The sequence below is a fragment of the Lissotriton helveticus genome, chromosome 4_1 (assembly GCF_964261635.1).
Source record: "Lissotriton helveticus chromosome 4_1, aLisHel1.1, whole genome shotgun sequence".
Taxonomy (NCBI): Eukaryota; Metazoa; Chordata; class Amphibia; order Caudata; family Salamandridae; genus Lissotriton; species Lissotriton helveticus.
The window spans coordinates 1,610,878,183-1,610,886,013 of record NC_136063.1 but is presented as its reverse complement, the minus strand read 5'-3'; positions in this window follow the sequence as shown (position 1 = coordinate 1,610,886,013).

The window sequence follows — 7,831 nt, the reverse complement described above, 5'->3', positions numbered from 1 at the left end:
TCAACATTTTTTTAAAAAACCCTCCCGGCTTTCCGCCTCAGGAGTGCAGGTGAGTTCTGTTGGGCGCTAGCAGTCAGCGTCTATTTATATCCCAAACAGGGGGGCGTGGCCTCAGAGGGGGCGTGTCTTCGCGGGTCGCCGGTAATGGCATCGGGAAATGATAGTCTTTCCCTCGCGTCAGCTTGTGATCAGCGGCGCGTGAAGACTAGGACTAAGCTGTGTCCTGTCTGAGCGGCGAAGTGCAGTGAAGTTAAAAGAAACACAAAAGTAAATGACAATTCAAATTTTTTTTTAAAAACCCTCCCGGCTTTCCGTCTCAGGAGTGCAGGTGGGTTCTGTTGGGCGCTAGCAGTCAGCGTCTATTTATATCCCAAACAGGGGGGCGTGGCCTCAGAGGGGGCGTGTCTTCGCGGGTCGCCGGTAATGGCGTCGAGAAATGATAGTCTTTCCCTCGCGTCAGCTTGTGATCAGCAGCGCGTGAAGACTAGGACTAAGCTGTGTCCTGTCTGAGCGGCGAAGTGCAGTGAAGTTAAAAGAAACACAAAAGTAAATGACAATTCAATTTTTTTTTTAAAAAACCCTCCCGGCTTTCCGCCTCAAGAGTGCAGGTGAGTTCTGTTGGGCGCTAGCAGTCAGCGTCTATTTATATCCCAAACAGGGGGGCGTGGCCTCAGAGGGGGCGTGTCTTCGCGGGTCGCCGGTAATGGCGTTGGGAAATGATAGTCTTTCCCTCGCGTCAGCTTGTGATCAGCAGCGTGTGAAGACTAGGACTAAGCTGTGTCCTGTCTGAGCGGCGAAGTGCAGTGAAGTTAAAAGAAACACAAAAGTAAATGACAATTCAAATTTTTTTTAAAAAACCCTCCCGGCTTTCCGCCTCAGGAGTGCAGGTGAGTTCTGCAGGAGTCTGCTGATAAATGGGTCTAAGCACCCCTTTTATTACTGATGTCTTCTTTGAAGTGGAAAAACGCTCTGGAGGCTTTCCCCTTCAGAAATATGTGTAATTTCCTGCCACCTTGTGATGTCTACAACCTGGTTACAGGCACAAAAGGCTAGGGTGAAGTTCTTTGTGTGTGAGCAGGGCCCAAACTATTGACCTGTAATTGGGGTTGTGCATAGCTCCGCCCCCAATCCTGCCAGCAGTTGCCCATACCGGCACCCCTTGACCCTCCATTGTGTATCTGCCTTGGATGAATATCTAAAGACCAACTGACACTAGCACCTAGTCATGGAACTGGTCCAGGAACCAAATGGTTGTGACAAGAAAATGCCAATTTTGTAACAGCAGTATCAGGTAACAGTACCTACAAGGAATTCCATTTAGAAATATTTAACTTAATGTATCTGAAATAAATTATGAGAGCCCAAATAAGTGGCCTCAGTTTTATGAATTGTTGAAATTAATTAAGAAACTCACAAAAGAAAACATCAAAAAGGAAAACAAAAAAACTAACAGCAGGTGTATACTTTTGTACAAATGTATATATTTAAATAGTTTAGAAAAAAAGGGTCCAGAACAATATTCACATAAACAAAAATGAATGAGTTTAATTATCTTTATAGATAGTCTTGTCTTGTCTCATATTCACTTTTGTGAGTAACCCATTGGTACCCTTATTTACAGAATAGAAGTTATCATCCAACATACAGTGAATACTTCCTATATTATATAACAATTTATGGAAAATTGGGTTAAGTATGTCAACGTTTCGGTCTTGGGTCGTAAATTAGAGAAAGGAAGAGTGCAAAATGATAGGGGGGAGGAAGGGAAAGGAGTGTTGCAGAAAGGGGGATAGAGAGAAGGAAAAAGGGGGAAGCAGGGAGAAGATGGAAAGATCATGCATATAAAACATAAAAATTTCTTCATGCTTTAGTGCCTGTTTTTTTCCATTTGTTTTTTTTCAGCACAAGTATCGATTTGCCTAATAAAGAACGGTGGCTAATCTAACCATATCGTCAAGTGTAATTTAAATACATCATTGGCAAAAGTAAGGTAGTTGGATTTAATTAATTTTGATCTACCCAACATAATCGACTTTATATAATTAGCATCTCTTCTAAGCACGATTCATGTTTGCCTTTTTCAGTCTATTGAAGTAAAGGTTACAGCTGGCCATAAGTTATCAGCAACATCACTCTAAAAGCCACATATAAGCTTGGCACATTGCTGGCACAAGTAAGGAAACCTATTTCTCCTTTTCTTGTTGTTTTCTTGTGGATTGGTTTAAAATTATTTCCCCTATTTAAACAATATCGATAAAATTAAGGGTTATTTTTCCCTCCTGTTCAAAATAACCATGGCATACTTTAACAGGCAATTTCCTCGATACTCATCAGGTATCTGATATTAATCATATCTGTGACAAACTGAATGTCTTTTATGATAGAAGCTCTACAGATTGGAACATTTATATCAATATCAAATTCCATGGGCAGATAATTGATTTAGTCTTTCTAGATTCCTCTAAGGCATCCATTATTCACTAGGACTAATTGTCTAAATGTCCTTAGCCAATTTCATCTTAAGCAAGCTTTTTTCTTTTGTTTTACCACACAATTGGTGGGGGAAGGTCTCTCCACCTTTTTCACTTTTCATTCATTTTCTTTTTGTGATAAATTACATTATTCATTTAAGGGACTCTTACACTTTCACCTCAATTTTGTTCCCTTTTTTAACGTCTTTCACTTTTCCCGGGTGTATATCTCTTTTTTCAATGATGTCTTTTGCTGACAAACACAACTTTTGTGATTACTAATTATATGTAGGGGTCTTCAGTCTACATATGAAATTTTGGGTCCTACAGATGGTATTCTAGATACTTTACGACACAAAACCGAAACGTCGTCAAATTTAGCCCATTTTTCCATAAATTGTTAAAAAGGAATTATTTCTAAATTTCTATCTCGATGTGGATGGCACTGTGCTAATCCTATGCTTAAAGACTTTGATAGAAAAGCAGACATTTGAGGTGAGCAGATCTAGGGTGTCGCTGGTGTTTAGAGTGCTCTATACAGGAGCTGCTTTCCACCTAAACTTGAGAACAACCCAGAGTTCTCCGTTTCTTTTTTGCATAATGTATGCATTACTCCATGCCTAAAAGGGTATTGTTTAACTTGTTCTGGGTGCTCCCTTGTGTTTGGACAAAGCTATACCTCTCTGAAGAGCTCTAAGTAGAACAAAACATTGTGTCTGGGGTTGATTTTACTAATTTCAGGTTGGCTTGGTTGGTAATTTACTTAAGCTGTAATATTTTGCCTGGAAAGGTAAATGGCTTTTGTCATTTTACAGCTCGGCACGGACAACACTGTGCTAATCTTATGCCTAAAGACATTGCTGTAAAAATGGCAAAACACTTTGTCCCTTTCTATCTCAGCATGGATGGCTCTGTGCTAATCCTATGCTTAAAGACTTTGATAGAAAAGCAGATATTTGAGATGAGCAGATCTAGAGTGTCATTGGTGTTGAGAGTGCTCTCTACAGCTGCTGCTTTCCACCTAAACTTGAGAACTACCCAGAGTCCCCTGTGTCTTTTCTAATTTATGCGCCACTCTATGCCTTACAGGGAATTGTTAGGAATTATTCACTGTATGCTCAACGATAATTTCTCTAAATAAGTGTAAATAATGGGTTACTCACAAAAGTGAATATGAGACAAGACATCTGTAAAGACAATTGATCTCATTAATTTTTTTTAGTGAATATTGTTCTGCACCCTTTTTTCTATACAATTTAATTATATAAATGTGTACAAAAAGTATACACTCGCAGTTTTTTTTATATATATTCTTTTGTGAGTTCCTTAATTAATTTCAACAATTCTTATACCTGAGGCCACTAATTTGAGTTCTCATAATTTCTTCCAGAAAAATTAAGTTAATTATATCTAAATGAAATCCCTTGAAGGCACTGTTACCTGATACTCCTTTCTGGTTACCCAAGCCCCCAAGAGTTTTTTGGGTTGCCCAATTTTTGAGCAACTTTCTAAAAGCAGCATTTTCCGAAATGTGGCTAAAATTCTCCCTTTACTGTTAAGGAGGATTTCAAGGTACAACTCCGCAGATACCAAACATGAATTTCCCACCTGTTCCTACACAAACGTTTATCACTTATTAAATTGAATGAGGTAACCTATGTTATCCTATGGAAGAGGTAGCCCTTGCAGTAGGGAAAACAATGAACTTAGAACTTTTTCCCTACCATGACTTGTAGAACAAATAAAACTAAAACATCTGTGTCCAACTTTTTAAATTAAATGCACCCTTCCCTATGGGCTGTTTAGGGTCTACCCTAGGGGTGACTCATATGTATTAAAAAGGACAGTTAAGGCCTGGGAAAATGTTTATTTTGCCAGGTCGGAATTGCAGTATAAACCTACACACTCAGGCTGCAATAGTAGACCTGAGACATGTTTTAAGGGGCTACGTAAGTGAGTGGCACTATAAGTGCTTCAGGCCCCCTAGTGGCATTTAATTTACCAGCGCTGGCTATATGGTATACTACTTTACTATGGACTTATAATTAAATTGAATATGCCAATCAGGTGTAAGCCAATTTACCATGTTTAAGGGAGTGAGCTCAAACCCCTTTACACTGGTTAGCTGAGTCATAAGGCTAACAAAAACAAAATTCAGAAAATTAGGAGGGATGAAGGCAAAATGATTGGGTTTGATCCTGCACAGGAGGCAAAGTTGAACAAGCTGGGTCTGTGAGGAGTGGAGCGAGCTCTTTTCTATGCTTTGAGAATTTGGGAAGGGCAGGGAAGGCACAGATGTGTCAGACACTAGTAGCCTTTCAGCCGCAGAGTCAATACAGTGCTGCACATCTACAGGGTGCATTATTGAACCCCTCTGTGCAGAGAAGTACTCACATTCCACCCCAGTTAATTAAATGCATGTAAATGTTGTCATTAGAAGTGAGCATAAAGACAGAACTCAGGTTTGTCAGGGCAGGTTATGAACAGTGAACTATAGGGAGACAACATAGTAATGAGAGACATTGAAGGTAGTCTGGGTTGGGCATTCTGGCAGGAATTGGATGAAGATGTAGGAAAAAGAAATAGAAAACTGGAATGTTAATAGATGGAGTTTAGCATTTAAAGGAGATGGAGGGGCCTGTATATTCTTAAGGGTTTGGTATTGTTTGGGGGGAAGTAAAAAGATGAGAGTTTTCTGTTAAAAAAATGTAAGGGATATTTGGGTCCATATTTATGACTTTGTCACAGGGCAGCACAGCAAGTCACCTTGCTGCACTGCCATGCATCACAGGGAAAGGGTGGCAATGTGCTGTATTTATCCAATACAGCACATCCTGTCCTTTTCCCTTGTACTGCCGCCATGTTGGCAGCCTGGTGCCAATGGAGGCACAGCTGCACCATCGTGCAATGGTGCCTATGTAGTAGGCAGGATTACTTTTCCTCTTTCTATGTGTGCTTCAGAATCCAGAACTCATTGAAAGAGGAAGAAATGTGGAGAAATAAAGATATTTCTCCTCGTTACGCCTCACCTGGGGAGGTATATCTGTTTGGCGCATTCCCAAGGTCTTGTAAATCTGGGAATGTGTCAAAATACCATGAGAGTTGCACGGGAACACCCATGCCACGCCCATGGAAGGCCTATCCAGGGCAGAGTAACTTAAAGCAGCGATTGGCACTGCATTGCATTACTCCATATTTTTGGAGCCACGCAAAGTGTCTTTACTTGGCTTCATACATATGACTTAAGGTTTTTGTCGCTGTTGCAAAAGTGATGCAAACCGAGTCACAAATATGGCCCTTAAGGTGTATGACTAAGCCAAATATAGAGACTTGAAGGTTGATACAGTGCAAACCCTGCTTGCTTCCAAACTAAGAGGTCTTTTTCACAAACATGAAGAGTGTTATGGTTCATTCTTCCCCAAGATTAAATATAAGTACTAAATAATAAATGAGTGTGGAGACAGAACTATTTATACAATGCTAATCTAATTTTAAACCCTAAATATTATTATGTTTAATGTCTTCAAACGGGGAATCACGAGCATAAACCAGGAATGATAATGTTATAAAATAGTCAGGTTATCTTATAGATAGCAAAAACCATAAAAGTATTAACTGATGTAAGGAGCCAATTTGAGTGCAGATCAACACATTATGGCATAGGAGGGCTTCCAGCGGCTTATGCAAACAGATCTCACAATAGTACGGAAAATCAATTCTTCGCGTAGTGCGACGGAATAATGTGCCATGATTATACCCCCAAATCTCTTGCTCCTAGTCCCCATAGTTGGCGGAATATGATCAAATGAAATTGGACCAGTAAAGTCAATAAGGGGTATTCTTAGATCTGCAGAGTTGTTATACAGTGTTCTCCTAGATTCCTATCCTTCCAGATCCTGAAGAAATCAATGTATTAATTGCAAACGCCAGAAAATGACTTTAGAAACATGCACCCAGTTACAAGATAATGGCAGTGATTAGTTAGAGTCAGTGGTTGTAGGTGGGGCCCCCCGCCATTCATGTTTTGAAACTGGCACTTATTTTTCCTCATCAGACTTTGGCCCAGAGCAAGAGAGGGAAAAACACACAAGAGGGAATTAAGAAGAAAAAAATAGACCAAAACAAATCATCACTATGGGTGAAAGCATGTATCTGTAAGAGTACGATAAAAGGACAGGGAGTGGTGTATTAAAGAGCCCTGAAACGGATTGAAGACTGCACTGCAGCTTTAGTATTCCGTGCTGAAAATGTAATAGCACTGGCCGCTGACCTCTGGCAAAACCTTCGGCCCTTTTGTTTTACAAAACAGCTCCACTGGAGGTTCCTAGAGCTAAAGGCCAGTTATGTAAAATGTAGGGTCCCTAGTGCTGGTGAAAAATCATGAGTTTGCACTTTCACTGGGAGATGCACAGCAGTGAAAGAAAAAACTGCGGTTTCTCTTTCACTGCCAGTGGACCAGCCTCCTTACCAGGGGCGGATGATAGCCTTAGAAAGTGGTGGGTCGAAGTGCCCCACTCTTTCCCAAAAACCTAAGTTATACAACCCCTCCCTCTAAATGTCAAAAACAACCACCCACTCCCTCCAAAAAGCCCACATAAAAACAACCCATCCAACCAAAACCCCGTAAAAAACATGAACAGTAACTGAATTAGTTACACGTTCATGCATTACACATTTCTAATAAATAACATAAAATAAAATTGTACTTCCCCCCAAGCTCCACGTCCTCCTCTGTGTTCCTTTGCAGTCTGATGCACCAAAGATGATTCCATAATCAATCCAGACACTGCTCTCATGCTGCTAACCAACACGAAAGCAGCACCAGGATTGGATTGAGTGGACTGGCTCAGGAGGAATGTGCTTGATCAGCTCCCAGCTGTCCTGGGCCCGCCATCCTTTCGTGGTTTGGGACCGCCCGCCATCAGCATCGCCCGCCACAATGCCAGGAAGGCATGTCATGCATTTCAATGCACAACGTGGCAGGCACCGCGCGAGGCCTGCCATGCTCTGCATGGAACTGCAGGGGGATACCATAGGTACCCCCAGGTGCACCCCCCACCCTCCAGAAACCCGGGAAAAACTGCATGCCTTTCCGTGGCGGTGTTGCCACCACGGAAAGGCACAACCCCGCATTCATGCTAATATGGATGGCGGTGTCTCCCAGACACCAGCACCATGTTAGCTGCTTTTCAGCCCGGTCGACTCTGCGACCGGGAGGAAAACCGATGGACGGTCTTTCTGTCCGCCGGGGTCCCCCCTGCCATGGTAATGTGGCAGGGGGAAAATGCACAGCGGGCTGTGGTTTTTAGCGGGCAGATCGCCACCGCCATGCGGGCGGTGGCGATCCGCTGCTAACCTAA